The sequence below is a fragment of the Emys orbicularis genome, chromosome 8 (assembly GCF_028017835.1).
Source record: "Emys orbicularis isolate rEmyOrb1 chromosome 8, rEmyOrb1.hap1, whole genome shotgun sequence".
NCBI classification, from domain to species: Eukaryota; Metazoa; Chordata; order Testudines; family Emydidae; genus Emys; species Emys orbicularis.
Window position 1 is genome coordinate 77,075,018 of NC_088690.1, and position 21,476 is coordinate 77,096,493.

At 52.1% G+C, this 21,476-nt stretch overlaps 1 protein-coding gene across 1 annotated transcript in view; it reads left to right on the plus strand.

Moving 5' to 3' along the window:
- Positions 1–21,476, plus strand: part of NRG2 (neuregulin 2) — a 293,910-nt gene that overhangs the window by 19,348 nt on the left and 253,086 nt on the right. The window lies entirely within an intron of this gene.

A 21,476-nucleotide genomic window follows, 5' to 3' on the forward strand; every position in this document is an offset into this window, starting at 1 on the left:
GCCTGTCCCCAGTAATGAGGCTTTAGGGGTGGGGGCCCTGCAGCACCTGCCTTTTCCTGGGAGCGCTCCCGTACAACTGCTCCCATCCAGCCCAGAGCTGCTCCTGACTCTGGGTTCTGCAGGTGAAAGGTGTCCGGCTGGCAGCCCCAAAAAAGGCCACAAAATGGGTGTGGCCGGGAGACAGGCTGTATAAGATCCTCCTGTTCTGCCCCCCCCGGCGTGCCTCGACCCTAACCCAGGTGGGGAAACCACTGCTAGTCCCGACTCCATGGCTCATTCAGCCCTCAGGTGAAGCCACTGACAAAGGGAGGTTTTATGCCACTGACACGTGTCCACTGGGCATTGGACTGAGAACCTCCCGCTCCCTCCACATGGCCCCGGTGATCAGCCAGTGATGAGCTTTCATGGTATGGATCCAGCCTGGCTGAGTTTCTGCTTTTACCCTCTCAGCCATGCAGTGTTCTAGGGGGATGAGGCGCAGGGAAACGTTTGCCAGCACTATCTAGTAAAAGAGTGGAAACTGGAGTGTTACAAGGAGAATGTAGCATTAACCATGCAATTGTGAGGGCTGCTGTCACATCGAGGCTCGAACCCACGACCTCTAGAGATAAAACCTGAGCAGTTACAGTTTAAGATAACTCTCTTTAGCTGAGACTGCAAGAGATGCCTATCCTCTGCAGAGCCACACAGAAGGGGACCTGTAATACCCACCCACCAGTGGGTTAAACAGGAATTCATCCAGGCCCAGGTCAGGGGGCTGCCTCTCGAGGGGAAGGCTTTTGTGAAGCAGGCAACAGTCATGCAGGTTGGGGATGATAAACAAGCTGCATTTCCTGGCTAGCAAATGTTGAGCATAGGAAGTAACTGGATCCAGGACGGCCCTTCTGAAAGCCTCGGATCGCTTTGCAGACTGCACATGCAGAGGTTGCTTCGCTCACCTTGGAATTGAGGCCACCTCTAGGGTGGAGCCAGCAATCTGCACAATGACAGTTCAGGGACAAGAAATGAAGAATAATTTAATCAAATGGGGATTTAGGGTGGCAACGTATCATTAGAATTTAGGCCAGGCCTTGGGGTTAACAGCCCTAGTCTTGCAAAATGTCCCATGGGCTCTTAAGTGACCACATATGGTCAGGAGCATGATTTTATGTCTCAGCCACAGATAGCACCCACAGTGCCCTCTAAAAACATGCTGGAGCATTGGCTTATTACTGACTGAAAGAGAACAGTGGTATATGGTGAATGACCAGCAGTTCATATATAAGCTGTTCTCCCTTGGATGTCTCTCAGCCAGGACCATGCCAACTCCACAGGGTAGTATGTATCTTCTGCTGCACAAATCCAGCTGATGCCACATATCCCAGAGCTGGTGCTGTTTGCTTGTCTGCTTCACTCTGGGCCTGATGCTGACCTTCTCACACAGGTTTTAGACCATTCTAACTCCATTGACTTCCTGATATAAATCAGAGGTTGGCCTTGCAGCTTTAAGTCTAGATGTGTGAGGTTGTGTTGCCTACTGGTTATGGCAGGATGCCTGGGTTCTATGCCAAGCTCTGTAACTGACTTCCTATGTGAGATCTGAAGCAAGCCCTATTAGCCTCTCTGTGCCTCAAATCCCTGCTTTGTCCAGTCTTTTAAATCTGGGTCCCTGATTCCAGTAAGCTCTCCCCTATTTATAACTGGCTGAGCCTCCAAGGTCCCCATCTGATGGTAGATACTGTAAAACTCCTTACATCTGACCCCAGTCAGAGCCTGCAGTGCTATCAGCTGAAAATAGCCACAAGCCCACGGGACCAGCTGCACAGTTGTTTTGTGGGTTGTCTCCGTTTTGCTGCTGGCATGTTGGGTTTGGAGGACATCCCGCCCACACAGCTGCGTTCCAAACTCCAGAAACGATGTTTCCCCATGATAGCACCTCTTTGAGAGAGGCTGAGGCTCCTTTAAACACAAGCACATGGGCCATGAATCCAAAATGGCGCCACAAGGACCAAAGCTGTTGCACATGTGTCTTTGCATCCCCAGTGCCGTAGGTGGGAAAGGGATTAATGGATATACATTTAATTTGCAAAGCACCTGGAGATCCTTTGGGATTTAAGATCCTGCCTTCTCTAGAGCTCTGTAGGAATGTGCAGAGAGTGCTGTGAGAACTTAAAGTCCTTCTCTGTCCCATCCCTTCAGTCCGTGCCCCAGACAGCCTCTCGGCTTCTCCAACAGCAGCATCAGAGACAGTTCCCATGTACGCACTGGGGATCAGACACCCACTGGGGACAAGGATTTCTCAAAAGATCAGGCTCTCTTATCCAAACCCTGGCACGTCAGGATCCCAAATTTCTGGAACACTTGGTGCTGAGAGATGGGAATTGCATTAAGGTTCTTGGTCATGGGGATGCATGGGAGGCCTTTGCTCCACAAACCTGGGGTCATTTTACTCCATTGCACACGCTTCAGAATGGTCTTGAAAGAGCCATGAGAACGCGACAGGGAGGGGCAAAGCGAAGTGGGAACTGCTGTGGGCACCTGTTAACTTGCTGCGCTCCTGGGGTCCCTTGCTCTTTCAGAACGACCCAGACTCCTCCAGCTTCACTGGTTTCCTCTTGCACCACGTTCAGTCTGCGTCAAGCTACGGCTGGGGAGCAGCACTAGTAATTTGCCTTTTTCCATTTACAAGTGGAAAGCGTCTTAAGGGAAGGAATGAAGTCCTTGGTGCACCAGACGCTCGGGTCTGTTAACTGCCAAGTTAAATCCAGTCTGAGCGAGGAGATAGTCAAGCACTCCCGAGCTTCCGATTCTGGCTAAAAGAGGCTGCCTGCTCCAAGTCATCTCGCTCAAGGATTTATTAAGTGGATTGGTCCAACAATGCAGGCAGCCCCAAGGTCCTTTCCATAGAGCCGGGCAGTGCAGACACAGCTGGTTACAAGCTGCCTTAACCTCTTCAGACTAGGCTGACAAAAGGGGTTAATTGTGTAGGTGAGTTCCATGCAGAGTGTGAAGTTGTATCACCTAGGGGTTAGGGCTGGATGCCTGGGTTCTGTGCCTGACTTCCGGGCTATGATCTGGAGCAAGCCCCTTTGATCTCTCTGTGCTTGGCTTTCCCCCTCTGTGAAATGGAGACAAAGCTACTTCCCTGCCAGGCCCAGTTAAGGATTATGAAGTGATCTGGGTGAAAGGCTCCAGCGTAGGGTGAAGCATCGTCAGTTGTCAGTGGTACCCAGCTAGAATCTCTCTCCCCTGTCTGTCTGGGGTGGGGCACTCTGAGACGAGCGGGAAGTCCTCAAAGCCATTGTATGGAGAGAATTATGCCAAGTGAGAGTAGAACTTGCTGCTGTCCCGCCCAAGCTAGGAGCCCCCGGGGGTTTAGTGCTCCCTGCAGGAGGAGTGAGTGAAGGGTCCTCGAATGCCACTCCATTGCCACCATGCACATGTGCACACAGTTGCAAGCTCTGTGGGACTGTGTAAATGACACAGTGAAGCCATTCCTCGGGGTAGGGTCTGTAAGGCCCCACGGGTTTAGGACCCAGGCATGCAGAGCTATAACTAGCTTGTGCTCCACTTCCCATGACCATCTGTGGACACAGACCATGGGAAGTTCCACCTCAAGGGTTTGATGGACAGCAGCCCCATGAGTCCTGATTGGCTCCCTGCCCTCTATAAACCCCAGGGGATTTCCAGGAAGTGTCCAGGCAATGGTGTGCATCTCCTGTAGCAGCCATGACCTTTCCTGGCCTGACCTCGGCTTGATTTGAACTTTGCCTCCTGACTCGGACTGTGACCCTTGGCATCGACCCTGGCCTGGAACCTGACTCTGAATTCCTCTGCCCCTCCCTGCCGAGGTTTGCCCCTGGTCTGACAGGCTAGTGATGGGGCCTGAATGATGACCTGCAGGAGACATGGACAATGATGATCTGTGTCCTTGATGGCTGCAGAGCTTGGTAACGCCGTAGCAGTAGCATGTCAGCCCAGGGGAGCTGTGAGGCAGGAGCAGAGATTCAGGGACACCCTCTGCTCCAGTGGCTCCTCCTCTTTTCACCTTCATTGTCTGGGTAGCACCTTTCTGGAACAGGAGTCCCAGCGCCAGCTTGGTCTTGTCTACACTGAGGGCTCGGTGGCAATCGAGTCTAGTGGTGCTGTGGCTCCACCAGTGGAAGGATCGTTGGGAAACCTTAGTGGAGACCGGTCATTTGCTCAGGACATTGTTAGACAATGGGGGGCCATTTCCTGGCATTCCCACTAGCGCATCCACAGAAATCCCAGTGCAGACATAGAGTCCACGACGTGAAGGGAGCTCAGCCAGGAGGGTCTGTTAGTTAAGGCTGGATGGGCTGGGAAGCAGACGGGTTAGGGGGCGAGCCTGGGAGTGAAGACAGCCAGATCTCTGCTCTGTCACAGGTCCCTGCCTGCACTTAGGCAAATCACGGAGTCTATCGGTACCTCAGCTCCCACGAGTACAGTGCGGATAACAGCCCTGCCCTGCCTGACATTGAGGATTACACATAGGCGCTGAGCCCCTGGGTGCTTCAGGGCTCAAGCACCCACAGAAACCCTGGGGATTGGGGCAGACAGAGGCTGATCCAGTGGCTGGAAGCGGAAGCTAGACACATTTAGTTTGGAATAAGGCCCAAAACTTGCACCAGGGAGGGTGATTCATCATTGGAACAATTTACAAGGGTCGTGGGGGATTCTCCATCACTGGCAATTTTTCAATCCAGATTGGAGGTTTTTCTGACAGAACTGCTCTAGGGATTATTTTGGGGCAGGTCTCTGGCCTGTGTTACACAGACTAGATGATCCCAGCGATCCCTTCTGGCCTTGGAATCTCTGACTCTCTGGAATCACCTAGATGGGAGCTGGACATGCTCAGTCTGAGACATTCTTGGAGCAGGAGGATGGGAAGACCCATGTTCTCCACGGGCAAAGCTGTGCTAGCGACTGGTGGGCTGGGTCGTTGTTTTTATCACTTCTATTTATGTCTGAATAGTTTGGGCTCTTCCTTTCCTGCTGGTTTGCTCTGCCCTATATTTCCCTGAGATGTGGGCCTGGTATCCTTCATTTGGCAGGGGGATGTGTACAACCACCAGGTGGAGCTGGGTACAGCCCCTGGGCAGTGGTAATCTTCATGCCTGGGGCTCTGGGATGCCCTGCTGTGTTCTCTGTAATCTGCCTTCTGCTTTACCTAGCGCTGCATAAACCCCCCATCACCCAAGCCCTCTCTTTGCTTGGGGGGGGTTAGGCAAGGAGCATATCAAGCAAGCACCGGCTGAAGTGAAGAGAAGAGTTCAACTGGTCTCTCTGTGTGGGGTTACAGAGCTCAGTAGTTGCACTGCTCTTTCATCTGCTATAACCCTTGTTATTAGGGTGACCAGATGTCCCGATTTTATAGGGACAGTCCCAATTTTGGGGTCTTTTTCTTATATAGGCTCCTATTACCCCCCACCCAGTGTCCTGATTTTTCACACTTGCTGTCTGGTCACCCTACTTGTTATACCCTTGGGAGCTTGCTGCTCATTGGCCTGCTCCCCAATTCGCACCCTGACAAAGCTGCTCACTGGCAGTGGTTTTATCCCCCACATGGCAAAGCAGACATGGGAGTCGATGAAAGAGATTTGTACCTGGGAAGCAGTTGGGAAGGGAAACAAAGCTTGAAAACGGAGTAAGCAGGGGCCTGTCCCAGAGCCAAATTCAGCCCTAGCATAAATGGGTGAAATGCCAGTAATTTCAGTGGGGTAAAGGCCACTTGCACCACACTGAATGGTGACATTTTGCTGTTGAAGTGAGGGTTGCTTGGTTTCCCGTGGGTCAGAGTTATTGTGACCGTGTCTAGAGTCCTGTGACTGACAGCACCTTCAGGAGCCAGTATTACACACACCCTGTATGTTGCATGGAGTTCAGCTTGCCCACGTAATAGGCGTGTTTTGTTATACAGCGTGTACCTAGACACACATGATGTATGTTTTTTCAGAAATTAACTAAATTCCGTGACTCTGTATGGCTTGGGCAAGTCATTTCCTGGCTCCTTTCTGTGCCTCAGTTTCCCCATCTGTAAATTGAGGATAATACGCCTTATGTACCTGCGGAGCACTGTGAGTCTACAGCCCTGTCGGCAAAGTGCCTTGACAGGGTACCGAGCTATGGAAGTGCTGAGGATTATGATTATCTTCTTCCTCTCTTCATACGAGCTGGGTGCATGCGTATGCGATATTCATCTGCTCCCTGGATGGCCTTTGGAGAGACACGTCTCTCTGTGAGGATGGTCTCTGGGGGCCGACAGGGCAGCAGTCAGACAATCTCACTCCAGCACACTTCAGTATAATGCAAATCGTGGCTGCAGGGTGCTCTGATCTGGAGGAGCAGCCAGCCTAGGGCAGTCAGTCTCATTGCATTTTACACTGATGAAGTGTCTGAAGATAAGAAACTTTAAATCCCTTTTCAAATGACAATGCGGGCGCCTTTTTCAGTGACCAACAGTTCGTTCTAGCTGTTCAGGGCTGCAGCCCCAAGGTAGAAGCAACAGCTGACAGTTGAAAGGGAGCTGACACTTGTCCACTGAGGAGATCAGTGCTTCTCATCAGAGAGTCTCTGCCATAGGTGCTCCGCCCTGAGGCCCCGTCTCCACTCCGCCCCTTCCCCCAAGGCCCCACCCTTGCTCTGCCTCTTCTTGCCCCTGCTCTGCCCCTTCCCCTAGGCCCTGCCCTCAGTCCACCTTTTCCCGAGCCCCCGCTCCTCCCTCTCCCCAAGGCTCCCGCCCACTGGTTGCTTGCTGCTCTCCGCCCTCCCCAAGCTGCCAATCAGCTGAGCACCCACTATATTTTTCCTGTGGATGCTCCAGGCCCAGAGCACCCATAGAGTTGGTGCCTATGGTCTCCGCACATTCTCACTATGTATGTTTCACTACATTTGTAGATTCCAAGGTCAGAAGGGATCAACTGTGATCATCTAGTCCAGGGGTCGGCAACGTTCGGCACGCGGCTCGCCAGGGTAAGCACCCTAGCGGGCCGGGCCAGTTTTATTTACCTGCTGTCGCGGCAGGTTTGGCCGATCGCGGCCCCCACTGGCTGCGGTTCGCCGTTCCGGGCCAATGGGGGCGGCGAGGAGCCGCGGCCAGCATATCGCTCGCACGCACCGCTTCTCGCCGCCCCCATTGGCCCGGGACGGCGAACCGCGGCCAGTGGGGGCCGCGATCGGCCAAACCTGCCGCGACAGCAGGTAAATAAAACTGGCCCGGCCCGCCAGGGTGCTTACCCTGGCGAGCCGTGTGCCGAACGTTGCCGACCCCTGATCTAGTCTGACCCCCTGCGTAGCACAGACCAGAGAACTGCTCCCAAATAATCCCTAGAGCAGATCTTCTAGAAAAACACCCCTTCTTGACTGAAAAATTGCCAGTGATGGTGCATTCATCCTGACCCTTGGTAAATTGATCCAATAGTTAATTACCCTCCCTGTTAACAATGTATGCCTATTTCCAGTCTGAATGTGTCTAGCTTTAACTTCCAGCCATTGGATCATGTTAGACCTTTCTCTCCTCTATTGAAGAGCCTATTATTAAATATTTGTTCCCCATGTAGGTACTGACCATAATAGTCACCCGGTAACCTTCTCTTTGGGCTGGTCTACACTGGGGTGGGGGGTGTCGATGTAAGATACGCAACTTCAGATACGGGAATAGCGTAGCTGAAGTCGATGTATCTTATTTCGACTTACCTCACGGCGCGGGATCGACGGCCGCGGCTCCCCCATTGACTCCGCTACCGCCGCTCATCCTGGTGGAGTTCCGGAGTCGACGGGAGCGCACTCGGGGATCGGTATATTGCGTCTAGATGAGACGCGATATATCGATCCCCGATAGATCGATTACTACCCACCGATTCGGCGGGTAGTCTGGATGTACCCTTTGTTAAGCTAAATAGATTCTCGTGGTTCTTCTCTGACCCCTCTCCAATTTATCAACATCCTACTTGAACTGTGGGCACCAGTACTGGACACAGGATTCCAGCAGCGGTCACACCTGTGACAAATACAGAGGTACAATAACCTCTCTGCACCAACGCGAGATTCCCCTGTTTATGCATCCCAGGATCGCATTAGCCCTTTTGGCCTCAGTGGTGCACTGGAGGCTCATGTTCAGCTGATTATCCACCATACTGTATGGATTTCTATATATAGTGTATATATAGGTGTGTTGACTAGATAAGTAACTGCATTTCATTGTGGAGTGCATGCATTTCAAAATAGTGTGTATTTATTTTTATGAATAATTATGCTATGCATTTATAAAGCATGACTAGTGGTAATGTGTATATAAACCTATCTCATAGATCTGGAAGGGACCCCAAAAGGTCATCAACTCCAGCCCTCTGCCTTCACTAGCAGGACCAAGTAGTGATTTTGCCCCAGATCCCTAAGTGGCCCCCTCAAGGATTGAGCTCACAACCCTGGGTTTAGCAGGCCAATGCTCAAACCACTGAGCTATCCCTGTGATTTTAGTGTGTGATACACAAGCTCCAACAGATGAAATTATGCCCCTCAATTATAAAAACGCATCAATTCTCAGTCAGCAAAATAATATTCCTAGGAAATAAATCATTTGGGGGTAGAGACAGGTGAATTTAGAGAAGATTGTGGCAAACAGATCCAGGTCTATTAGGAAAAGATCTGTGCAGAGGCAGGGCTTTGATATTGTGTGGTCTGCTGCGGTAATAAGCACACATCTTCCCGAAAGTGGGATCATTAAGGGGGATTTTATTCAGAACATTTTGTCAGCTTAAGGTTGTCTTTCCTGGTGAGAAAAGCACATGTAGAGTAATTTACAGGCTGATCTGTCTGAAGGAAAATCCTCACTCTAGAATTCTTACTTTTATGACACTCAGTTCAAAGTAATTTTCTGTTTTTATTATGTAGAACACAAGCCATAGGAAGCCCACTTACAGGGAAATAAACCCTCTTCTTCCACGCTGCAGCTTTACCCTGCCAATGTAGAATATTCCTGAGTCCTCTTCTTGTATTTTCCTTCCCCCACCCAAGCCACATGGGTCCTTGTGTTGTTTGAAGTTCAGCAGGGTTGACAGCACGTGTTCGGCTGGAGGCTTGGGGTTCTTCTGGGCAGGACAGATGGACGAGAGTCTCGATTCCATCCTTCCCTGTGCGCTCCATCCCTCAGGGAGCATTTCTGTAGACTTTTATGGAAATGCTATGGGAGTCTACAGCAGCGATCTGGTTCTCCTTTCAGTTCTGCAGGTTGTTTAGAGTCGTTTCTGTAGCACTCTGCTGGGTCCATCCCTGTTAAATTCTGTAGAATTTTTCCATAAGGGATGGGTTGTTTTGGGCCAGCCAGAGATGGTCCTCAGCACACCCCAGAGTCCTGCACAGCCACAGGACTTTCCCACGGCCCGGGGATCTGGCTGCTGCCCCTACCTTCTTCTCTTCTCTGCAGATCCAGTGGCCATGGAATTCTCTGGCTGCCAACTTTCCATCCCTTCTCTCCTTAAAGGGACGTCACTGAAGGGTCCCGCTCGCTCTGAGCCTGCTCCAAGGAAATGGGAAGACCCCCATGACCTCAGTGGCAGGTGAATCAGGCCCTTGGTGAAGAGCAGGAGGGAGGGAAAGGCTATCAGTCTGTGGGTAAGACTTTCTAAAGCCCCATTGGCTTCCAGTGGGATTTAGGCTCCTAAGTGACTTAGTTGCTTTTGAAAATCTTACCCTATGTCCCCTATTACTCCGGTACTCTGAGGCCGCCCCGAATAGGCTGCACCAGTCAAACCTCAGCCTTTGATGTGCGCCGTGCATGTGCTGATTGGAGAGAACTACTCATAACCCTGAGTAGGAGCAGAGAACATCCTTCATGAGACAGCCCTGCACCAGCTCCTGCCTGACTGTGTGAGGCTAAACACAGGTGATTACTGCCTGGGGTGGATGGAACCCATATGAAGTCACCAACACCTCCCCTGCCCCATCCCTGGCCATCCAACCCCAGCACTCCCTTGTTGATCATCTTGGCACATGCCCTACTGTCAGGGCCGGCTTTAGGCACCGCGGGGCCCAATTCGAAGGAGCTGCCGCTGAAGTCCCGCCGCTGTCTTCGGCGGCAGCTCAATTGCTGCCGCGGAGGAAGGACCCTCCGCCAAAATGCCGCCGAAGACAGCGGCAACGATTGAGCTGCCGACGGCGACAGTGCTGGGACTTTGGCGGCAGCTCAATCGGCTGCCGGTGCCTTCGGCAGCACTTCGGCGGAGGGACCTTCCTCGCGGCAGCGATTGAGCTGCTGCCGAAGACAGTGGCGGGACTTCGGCGGCAGCTCCTTCGGGATGTTGTGGGGCCCTCTTAGGGGTGCGGGGCCCGATTCCAGGGAATCGGCTGAATCGCCCTAAAGCCGGCCCTGCCTACTGTTTCACCAGCTCATTTCTACTCTCATATGTGCTCATAATAAACCTCCCCAGACAGCCCCAATCTGCAGCACAGTGACTTTACTTTGAAGTCAGCCTCTCGGACAAATCCCCAGCACAGGAGATATCAGCTGCCAGGAGCTTAGCTGTAGGCAGAGAGCACTGCCAGGAACAGCATGGCCTAGCAGCAGACCGACCAAGGAGCTTGGAACTCTAAGCTCCTGGGTTCGAACTGGGCACGGCACCTACCTTTGCACTACCTCAGTTCCTTCCTGGGTAAAAGGGGAACAGTCTGCCCCTCAGGGGGGTGAGGAGCCAGTCGTTAATGGGCATGAGTAGCAATGGCTGTGTGTAAGCCAAGGGCCAGCATTTGATTTATGTGTAACTTACAGAGCTGGTCAATTTCCTGCCCTCAGGGAACATGGCGTCTTTGGGTCCCTTCAGTGCCAGTCCACATGGAATCTGTGGCGTGGAAATGACATGGTGAGAATCAGAAAGGCAGAAAAGGGCTGCTGGTGAAGTAACATGATGGACGTTTTGTCTGCCTTGCTCTCAGCATGGGGGAGAGGCGGCTGGCCAGAAGGAACAGTTACCCTCCCAATAAGGATCCTGGATTTCCGTGACACTTCAGTCTCGTGTTGTGTGCCTGTGACACTCCCTAGGCTACCCACCGTTGTGAGGTTCCCCACCACCACCTGCCCTTAGCCAGGCAGCCTTTTCTCTGCCTGTTGTGAATCAGCAACCTGAATCCACTGCCTTTCGCAACACAAGCACTGCCTGCCAGGCCCCTGCAGGGCTTGCGCTCTGGGTGCAGGCTAGTGAACGGTGCTCGCCAGCCCCCGAGCCCTCTCTGAGCGCTTTCATAAATGTGGACGCGCTGTCCGTTCACTTCCTACATGCAGGATGCAGGGGTGCCGTCTCTGCCTTTAAATATACCTGCAAAGTTTGTTGTCTGTAGACAATGTGGCTTGTTTTCTCCTGTGTGCTCCCTTCCTGCTGATTTCACATCTCTTCGTTAAGCTCTGATTTCGTTGGTAAATGGGCATCCATCACGTTAGCCCACGATGCTTAGTTTACATTCTGACAGTGAAAGAGATGAATAAACATCTCTTGTCTGACAAAAACCTGCTTTTCGCTTCTGCTGATGACTTAAGCTGCAGACTCTCAGATCATAATTTCAGTCTATAAACATCACTCCATAAGTAGTGTCTGTCCATCCATTTCACAATGATATTATTAAGCAGTGTGCCACCAGCTTGCATTGGAGACCTCACATGGCATTCTTTGGTGAACCAGAGTGTACACGTCTGACACAGGATATTCCTGTGACCCCTTGCAGCGGCGGCTCCAGGCACCAGCGCTCCAAGCGCGTGCCTGGGGCGGCAAGCCGCAGGGGGTGGCCTGCCGCTCGCTGTGAGGGCGGCAGTCAGGCAGCCTTCAGCGGCTTGCCTGCGGGATGTCCGCCAGTCCCGCGGATTCGGTGGCAATTCGGCGGCGGGTACGCCGAATCCGCAGGACCGGGGACCTCCCACAGGCATGCCGCCGAAGACAGCCTGCCTGCCGTGCTTGGGGCGGCAAAAAACTAGAGCCGCCCCTGCCCCCTTGCCAGCGGCAGTGAGGGGTTCTTGGGTCACAGTGCTGGATAAGTCTGACAGGGAGCTGAAGAAAGCAGTGCTTTGTGCATTCGAGGCTGAGGACCCCAGTGCACTGATCACCTAGGAGAACTGCAGGTTCAGACCTCGGCATGCAGCCTTGGGGACTAAATGGAAATGTGCACGCAGGGGGTGCACCGGCATGGCAGCTATCACCCGTTTAGCACTACTTAAGTGGGCTCGGTAGCAGCAACGCTTAGCACTTGCACAGAGCTTTATATTTAGGGCCCTACCAATTTCATGGTCCATTTTGGTCAAGTTCATGGTCCTAGGATTTAAAAAATCTTAAATTTCATGATTTCAAATATTTAAATCTGAAATTTCACAGTGTTGTAATTGTAGGGGTCCCGACCCAAAAAGGAGTTGTGGGTGGGGGTCGCAAGGTTATTTTAGAGGGGGTCATGGTACTGCTATCCTTACTTCTGCGCTGCTGCAGACGGCGGCGTTGCCTTCAGAGCAGGGCAGCTAGAGAGTGGCAGCTGCTGTCCAGGAGCCCAGCTCTGAAGGCAGACATGCTGCCAGTAGCAGTGCAGACAGAAGTAAGGATGGCATGGTATGGTATTGCCACCCTTACTTCTGCGCTACTGCTGGTGGGGTGCTGCCTTCAGAGCTGTGCGCCTGGCCAACAGCCACCACTCTCTGGCTGCCCAGCTCTGAAGGCAGCGCAGAAGGAAGGATGGCAATACGGCACCCCCCCTAAAATAACCTTGCAACCCCTCCTCTCCTCCCCGCAACTCCGTTTTGGATCAGGTCCCCCAATTTGAGAAAGCTGGTCTCCCCAGTGAAATCTGTATAGTATAGGGTAAAAGCACACAAAAGACCAGATTCCACAGGGGGAGACTTCACGGCCCGTGACAAGTTTTTCATGGCCGTGAATTTGGTAGGGCCCTACTTATATTGTAATGAACTGGCTGGGGTGTCTACACTACTGCCCTCTACTGGAGGAACTCTGAAGTGCTCACCTGTGTCTGGGGTAACCGAAGATCTCTTTAGCTCATGGTGTAAGGGCCTATGCTGGAAGATCTCAGTTCTATCTAGGGTGACCAGATGTCCCGATTTTATAGGGACAGTCCCAATTTTTGGGTCTTTTTCTTATATAGGCTCTTATTACCCCCCACCCCCATCCCGATTTTTCACACCTGCTGTCTGATCACCCTAGTTCTATCGCAGTGTTGCCATGAAGCTCCCCATAGCTGTGCTCTGCAGCACAGCAGTGCCTGCGGAGTCCTAGGTGGCTACGGGTTCAGTGCTGCACAAACGTTTACAAATTAGCGAAAGTAAATAAACGGCCACAGCTCACACACGGCGTAGTTAACAGCGTACTGACAGAATGCTATTGTACAAACTGCTCGGAGAAAAGTAGTTCAGGGAATCCAGGCAATAAAGAGAACCCATTACATGAATAGTTATGGATCTATCATGACTTGAACATTTCTCCCCCGCTTGCCTTAGGGAGTGGGAGAACCATCCGCATTTGACTGCAGCACTGACTTCCTGAATCTCCAGGCAGCACCAGTGTTTCTGCTGCTGCTCGTAGCTTGCCCATACAGCAGGAGAGAGGAGCTGATGAGATGGGTGAGAGAAACCTCATACCGACATGCATTTTGTCAGTTTCACTCTGCTGATACTTGGGCAAACTCGGAGCAGAGGCAGGCACTGGATATACTCCTAGAGAGGAGGACCCAAGAGAGAGACTGGGGAAAGGGCAGAGAAGCAACCACAGTCAGGAGGCCCTGGATGGTTTCTTCTCCCATCCAGCAGGGGGAGGGGAGACAAGGTTTCAGGTGGATCACAGCCCTACTAACTGGAGATCCTATGGAAACTGGAGCTCCCCTGCCCCAAGCATGGTCCAGGGTCAGCTCCTTGGTGGGAATCCCACTACCTTTACCTGCCTCGCAGATGGGAGTGGGGAGACTGGGTTTCTTGCCACGTTGTCATGGGTGCAGGGACCCTGAACTTTGGAGGCAGCCTTTGACTAGTGGATTTGCTAGTCTTTGACGGGTGAACCTTTCCGGTGGCATGAGCCCAGCCCTGCCAAGGCCCCCAGCACAGTCAGACTCCTGATGCTCTCCTTTGTTAGGTGCTCTATTTATCAGGCCTTCAACAGAACAGAGAGAAACCCACAGCCCGAGCAGGGATCTCTTCACCCTGAGACCTAGGCTAAGAGTCCCTTCCCCAGTCATTGAACTGTAGCAAGCAAAGGAAGAAAACAAGGCCGGAATGTACCTCCTGCTGGCAGTCTGGCCTGCTCCCGTGACCTTCCCAAGAGGCAGCAGCAGGTTGTATATCTCCTGTTGGATTAACTGGCAGGGTATTATCGGCTACCCAACTTCGTAACCCCTGCTGGGCCTGCATCCCTCCTGTAATAGTCCTGGGGTAAGGAGTTTTACTTCCAGGGATCAGCTGGTGCTGGGGTGCTTACTGCCTAGAGGATCTCTGTCTCTGACCCCGGGAGGGCCAGATCTCACCACCACGCCCCATGGGCGATACTGGCAGACACAGACCTGTGCTCAATGCAAAGCGCATAGAAATGTGCAGTGTATTTTTCTCACGGACCAAGTGAATTTTTCAGTACAACTTGCACATCCCTTAAATCAAAGTTTAATGTTTGCCAGACAGTTACTCGGGCAGAGCAAAGCTTGCAACAAACCAAACATCACTTGAACCTGATTGGATGGCCGTAACTTTAAAAGGCATCCCTGGGGTTGTGAATGGGCAGGAAGGCGTATGTTGCCATGCTAACAGCATCCAATTGATTTTTGGCACTAATAGTCTTTAGTTAATACAGAAATTCAGCTTAATTTCTGGTTATAAAATAAATCCCAAACTGAGGTAAGAGGCCAGATGCTTCAGGGAAGCCGGGAGGCGGGTGAGTGGAGCTAAGATGGCTGCTGAGATCCTGAAGCAACAATACACCCAGGCCTAAAGTCCTTACAAATTACCTCCAGCTATCAGACCAAATTACAGATGATGAGGTGGATGGTCAGGGTTAGCTCTAATTTTAACAGGCAGAGCTGAATTCATTAAAATGAATGCCCTTCCAAGATCCCAATTCATATTCCAATATCTACTCTGATATTCCCAGCAAGCTGTATTTAGGAAAGAGAAACAGGACAGAATTAAATATAAATTTCAACTTGATAGCAAAGAATATAGGGGAGTGACCCTCTGCCAGCCTGCCTAAATACCTAACCTACTGGATCAGGTGCTCCCCACATGCAATGTGCGTATGTTCCTCCTTTCCTACTATCCCACCGAGATCAATACCATGAAACTTCCCCCCAGATCCCAACCTGTTATGTCCCAGAGGATACACTCCCCAAAATCTTCATAGAAACAAAGTGTGCTGCTTCAAAAGCATTACCAAAGTACTACCTGCTCCATGGTCCATAAGGGAATCAATCCAACAAGCTGAGATGCAGCCATGGAAAATAAAAAGCCTTAGAGAGATGGAACTAACCCCAGTTCAGGTTCACCACTCCCAGGATTGGCCTGAGGTTCCAGGCTTCCACTAATACATGCATCAAACATCGCCCACACAACCGAGATAAGTAACCCCAGCCTAAAACAACACTGCACTGTTTGTAGGAGGGACACCAGCCCATCATCCATATATGCATACTGTGCACTGACTGGCCCAGTCCTTTACACTTCTGCCTGCAACAAATACAGCCCCGGAGACACTTACTTGTGTGCCTGGCTATGGATAACAACCGCACGCCAATACCGAAGGCTCTCCTTGCATGTAGCCATGCTAACACTATTTTGCACCAAACCAAACCAATCTGTCTATAGTAGCATAAGGCAGAAAGAAAGAAAGAGTGTATCCACCCACTTGTGACATTTCCTTCTCTCTCTCTCTAGGCCAGGACCGGCTCCAGGGTTTTTGCCGCCCCAAGTGGTGGGGAAAAAAAAAAAAAAAGCCGCGATTGCAATTGCGATCGGCGGCACTCCGGCGGCAACTCCACCGCGCCGCTTTCTTCTTCGGCGGGAATTCGGCGGCAGGTGCTTCCCTCCGAGAGGGACCCGCCGCCAAATTGCCGCCGAACAGTCCGACGTGCCGCCCCTTCCCCTTGGCCCCCCCAAGCACCTGCTTGCTGGGCTGGTGCCTGGAGCCAGCCCTGCTCTAGGCATGTTGATGCCCCCGAAAATCTAATTGCAAACTGGGCTGTATGCTTACCTGGAAATGCCTTTTAAAATATGAATAAACCACTTTCTAGGTATTTCTCGCCTGGTGAAGCATCGCAACATTAATCCAAAGCCACTTCCAATAAAGTGCCAGGATTGAGCCAATCAAAACAGTCTACCAAAGGGGTGACTCCCACAATGTCCCATGGAATTCGCTTTTACCTTATATTGGGCTCTAGCAACAGCTCTGGTCCCCCTCCACTGGGGGGGGTCGCTACAAGTTATTTAGCTTCATTTACTTGGGCCTGAGGAGGTACCTGATATTCAGCAGAGCCGAGCATCCAGCAGTGTCATTGTCGTCCCCCCCCCCCCCCATTTGGGAAAATACTGGTCTTAATTTTACAGTGCCCTCCCGATGGGATTAGCGGAGTTCCATCCTCTTCATCACGATTCAGCCAATGCCCCTGGCTAGCCAGCCTCAGATAGGGTGACCTTATGTCCCGTTTTGGCCAGAACAGTCCCTTTTTTAAGCCCTGTCCCGGCTGTCCTGACTTTTTTGGCAAAAGTGGATTTGGCCCATTTTCTCTTGCCAACTTGATCAGCTGGCAAGAGCAAACAGGCCAAATGCCAACTTTTGTCAAAAAGGTGGGGTGCGGGAGGTGGGCAGCGACTTCAGCCCCACGCAGTGAGGGAGGCAGGGCTCAGGTGGGGGGGCAGGCAGGGCTTGAGTGAGCAGCGACTCCAGCCCTGTGTGGGGATGGGGGCTTGGGCGAGCAGCTTGGGCCAGACCCATGTAGGGGGAACGGGGGAGGGCTCGGGCCAGCCCCATGTGGTGTCCCATTTTCCCTTTGGGAAATATGGTCACCCTAGGCTGAGAGGAGCATTCAGCAGCCTCCCCTCACGTTAACCAGGCTAACATCCCCTTGATCCTGGCTAGCGAGCCAGGGCTGTGTTGGATGCTGCCCATATTGCTAAAGGTGAAGGCATTTTGATCATTGTGTGCACAGGTCACCTTTAGAAACAGTGGCCACTGAGATCAGGCTCTGGAGGGGCCAGGTTATCTGGTTCTCACCAGCTTCTCAGCGGGCTCCTCATTGATTTTTTAATGAATGTCAAACTTTCCCGAGTTAAAAGGTTTCGAGATTAAGCAGGTGTTTAGCAGAATTAGCCAATCAGTTAGTCCCTATCATTCTCCTGCAGCATGAGCACAAAGACAAAACATTAACCCCTCGTCAACCAGTAGAGCTTTAGGAAGGCTTTATATCACCGAGTCATTACAGAGGAGGGAGAACTGTCCAAAATCAGGTTTAATCTCTTTTCCTCTCTCTCCCCCCCTAATTTCCAGCTGACCCCGCCCAAAATTCCCCAGTGCTTGCTTACCTGCTGCAGTGTTCCAGTAGAGAGACAGGACAAATGGCCCTGATTTCTAGGCATTTTTACAAGGTTTCAATAGTTTCTTTCACAGATTTCTATAAGCTGAGAAACATCAGGGTGTTTTAGCCCAGTGGGTCTGATGCCAGGGCCCTGCCAGGTGCTATGCAGAGCTGCTTCCCTCACAATAGCGAAGCATCTGTCAATCTTCAAGCAGCAATGCCTGCTGCTAGCTTCCCCATCAGCAAAATGGGCAGATAGTACTTGATTCCCAAGGGTGGCGGGGAGAATCTCACTGGGCCCCTTTGGGGTCGGGGAGTTTTCAAAGCTGTGTCAGGCCAGCTAAGGAGGTCAGAAAATCAGGTGCAGCTTGGCCACTCAAGGGGCCAGATTCATCCCGGATCTGTGCAGGTGCTGGCACAGGGTCTGAGCTTGCATGCCCCTGTTCAGGGGTCAGTTCAGCCTCTGGTGCAGGCTAAGGCAGCCCTGACTTATACACCCCATGGCCTTAGCTCTCATGAGGCCTCCTCCAGCCTGCCCTTCACGTTTTCCCCGGCGTCTGCCCTGTCATGGGGTCTTCTGTGATGGCACAGAGCTGGGAAATGGGGGGCTGGTCTGTGCTGCCGGCAGTTCAGCAGGTGGGAGATGTAGAGCAGGGAAGAATTCTCCCCCAGATGTCTGGTTGCCCAGGCTTCTGCTGGGCGGCCCACAAGAGGACGTCAGAACCCCATTGTCAGAAGCATCCAGGGTCGGCTGTCAGAGCTCCTTCCCCCATTCTGGGATGTCACAGCTTCCCTCAGTCTGAAGTCAACCCCTACCCTTCAGCAATCTTCCCCTGGCACTCTGCTGGCTCCTGCAGCAGCACAGTGACCTTGCCAGCTCCTGCATTGGTAGCAGAGAGGAGTGGGCGCCACTATCACCAGCAATGGGCGCAGGGTGGGCTGTGTCCCTTCCACACGCTGCTAGCAGGTGAGTCCGAGTGCTAGCTCTCTGCCTGCCTCATAAGCCCTGAGTGATGGTCACTGTATTTAAACAGAAACAGAGACAAGTCACCCTCTTCCCCCTGCTGCATGGTGACGCCCTGAGCCAGAGCAGCCTGCCCTGCTCCCTCTGGCAGCTGGCAGCTGTAGCCAGCACCTGCTGCAAGTATGGCCTGGTGTGGTCACTCTCTCACACTGCTGGAGAAAAGGGTTTGGGGGGGGGGTCCCTTCTGAGACCGCACTCCCAGGGAGCGGAACCAGGAACGACAAGTGACTGAGCCGGGAAAATCAAACCTGGATCTCCCGGGTACAGTGCCAGCAAGTATCCCTCTGGGATTGGCTGTGGCTAAGCTCAGGGTTGGCCAATGAACATCCAGAGCGCTGGGGCATCCAAACAGCAGGGGGGCCTGAGTGCCCAGGGCTCAGCAACATTTGTAGTAATGCCCATGCACCCCTCATGGGTGCTCAAAACACCCCTTACCATGCATGTTAGCATATGTAAATTAGCAATGTCAATTAGCACTAGGCAATGAGGAGTGAGCAATGTAAAAGCTGGCTCTTTTCAGGAGCCACTGGAGAGTGGCCCAACCCACAGGTGATGTACAGCCTTAGCAAGGTCAGGGGCTGAATTAAAGCCTCTCCCCAGTGCTGTCTCCAGCCACCCAGTGACCCCCGATCTCTGGCCTGTGTGCTCCCCACCCTTTCCCCACTTGCCTCTCCTGGCTCCATCCTCATTCTGGCTATCTTCCCCCTGCCCTATTCTCCTGCTATAAACCCCCATCCTGTATCCACAGGGCTCCTTACTTTGCAATGTCTGTTTTCAGGCTGCCATGAGGGTTGCTGTTAGAACACTTTCACCTGCACCTCCTAGCTTACTTGTGCCTCTTATTTGACTAACTTCTGAGCACCTGGAGCAGCCCCTGGGCACTTCTGGAAATGTGGGAGCCATGATCCCCCGAGGCTGCCCTTACCTGGTCCCTTGGAGCGCTCAAGTGACTGGACACATCCAAACACTAGCTCTGAAAAGCCCTTGGGTGCCCAGCTTGCAGCTGAGCCCCAAGGTGTCCCCAAAGGGCTGTGACCCAACTCATGCATTAGTGCTGGGGTAGTGTTCTGGGAGGGTTGCGAGGGTCCCATGGGGAGGTTGCTAATAGAAGGGCCAGCTGGGGACAGAGCTCACATACAGGGCAGGAAACCCTGCCATGGAATTGCCTACAAAATCTTCCCTTGGGGTGGGGGTTTGTCTCTACCCCAGAAGAAGCAGTAGAGTTCACCCCCCAGATCCCATGAACCCCCCTTGAGTGGGGGTGTGCTGCAAGCCTGGGCCATCTGCACAGAAGCCTGAAGCCTCCCCACTGACTGTAGAGCACCCTGCTGCCCATGTCTGAGTCTCCTTCACCCCTTGGAGGAGGAACATGCCTGCTGTTGGTCAAGGGGACATCAGGCGCAGGAGTTCTGGCTGTGCTCAGATAGAGTAGCTGTCAGCTGGCTGATGACAACATCACAAAGCAGGGCCCAGGAAGTGTGGGAGAGGAGAGGAGGGGAGGGGAGAGGGAGGTGGGCGGGTACGTACAGAGGGGTGAGATGGGAGAGAGAACAGGTGGAGGACAGAGGAAGGGCGAGGCGCTGTAGGTGCAATAGCTCATATTGATTTCTCTTTCGATAATCCCGTGGTGCAATCAGGGAAGGGCCGGCTGCTGGAAAGCCAGATATCTGCCTCCCCAGGGCTCAGGAATGCAGGGAGTCTGTCTCTGGCAGAGTTTAATAGCCTGTCTGGCGTGGTTTGACTGGCATCCCTGCTCCCAGCAGATACACTAATCCCGCCGCCGTGTAAACAGGAGATGAAGAAGGATATCTGTGATCGTATGTACGTGCTGGCGAAGTATTAGGAGTGGTTAGAGGGAATTAGAATTGTTTTATAATGGGGGACAAAAACATATTAAAAGTTGATGGGCTATCCTGGGTAGGAATACGTGATATTTAATCGACCACTGCCTAATGCCTTCTCCCTGGCCCGGCTGCCTCTAGATGCCATGAGTTGTAAAAAGAAGGGGGAACAAAAAGCAGACTCCTGGTAGTGAGGCCACATGCTTCCAAGATGCAGGGCTGTTGTAATGAGGCAGCTGGGATGGTAACCAAAGAGAAGTCTGTGATAACACCTTATCGATGTCTGAGCTTTACAGCGAACCCAGAGACCTCGTTAACTGGAGGTCTGAAAATGTGGGTGCTTAGCAATACAATAGTCACCTTCAGGGAATGCGGCGCGCGATCACATTGTGAGGCTTTGCTAAATTGTGTAGTGTTGCTGTGGTTCACTTCACAGTTGCCATGTTCCATATTGGAGGTAGCTGCATTTCAGTGGCAAATGAAATAGTTCCTATATACAAGGTTTGCCCAGAGTTTGGGATCCTTTGAGATAATAAGTGCTCCAGCACGTAGGAAGTGACTAAACTGTTAATTGTCTTCCAGATCTTCCTATGTGGGGAACCCTGGCACAGGAACAGAATCATGTGGAGTTATTTGTTTGGGCTTGAATTACAAATTTTGCATCTGACTCCAAACTTTCCCAGAGTTCAGGGGTGTTTGGTCCTGGGGTTTTGGATGACTCGTTACAGAGATCAGAGATCAGCTGCCAAGTTCAGATTCATTGCCAACTTTCCCAGCACTGGTGAGGGAATAGGAGGGCTAATGTTGGATCCTGGAGTTTTGGGTCAAACCCGTCCTATCCCATTGGGTTGATCCCATCCTAGTGTTGCCAAATCTTGTGATTTGATCATGAGTCTTGCCATATTTGGTGTTTTCCTTAAAGCCGCAATTCCTGGAGTCCTGTGATCACAGAAGAATCTCAGCTTCCATTTTAAAAATAAGTATGTTTTTGGCCCTCCTGGTTGTAGAGAAATGCCTGGAAACATGAACCCTAATGGCTCAGCAAAACAGAAGGCAAGTAAAACAAACCCAGTGATTATGATTTT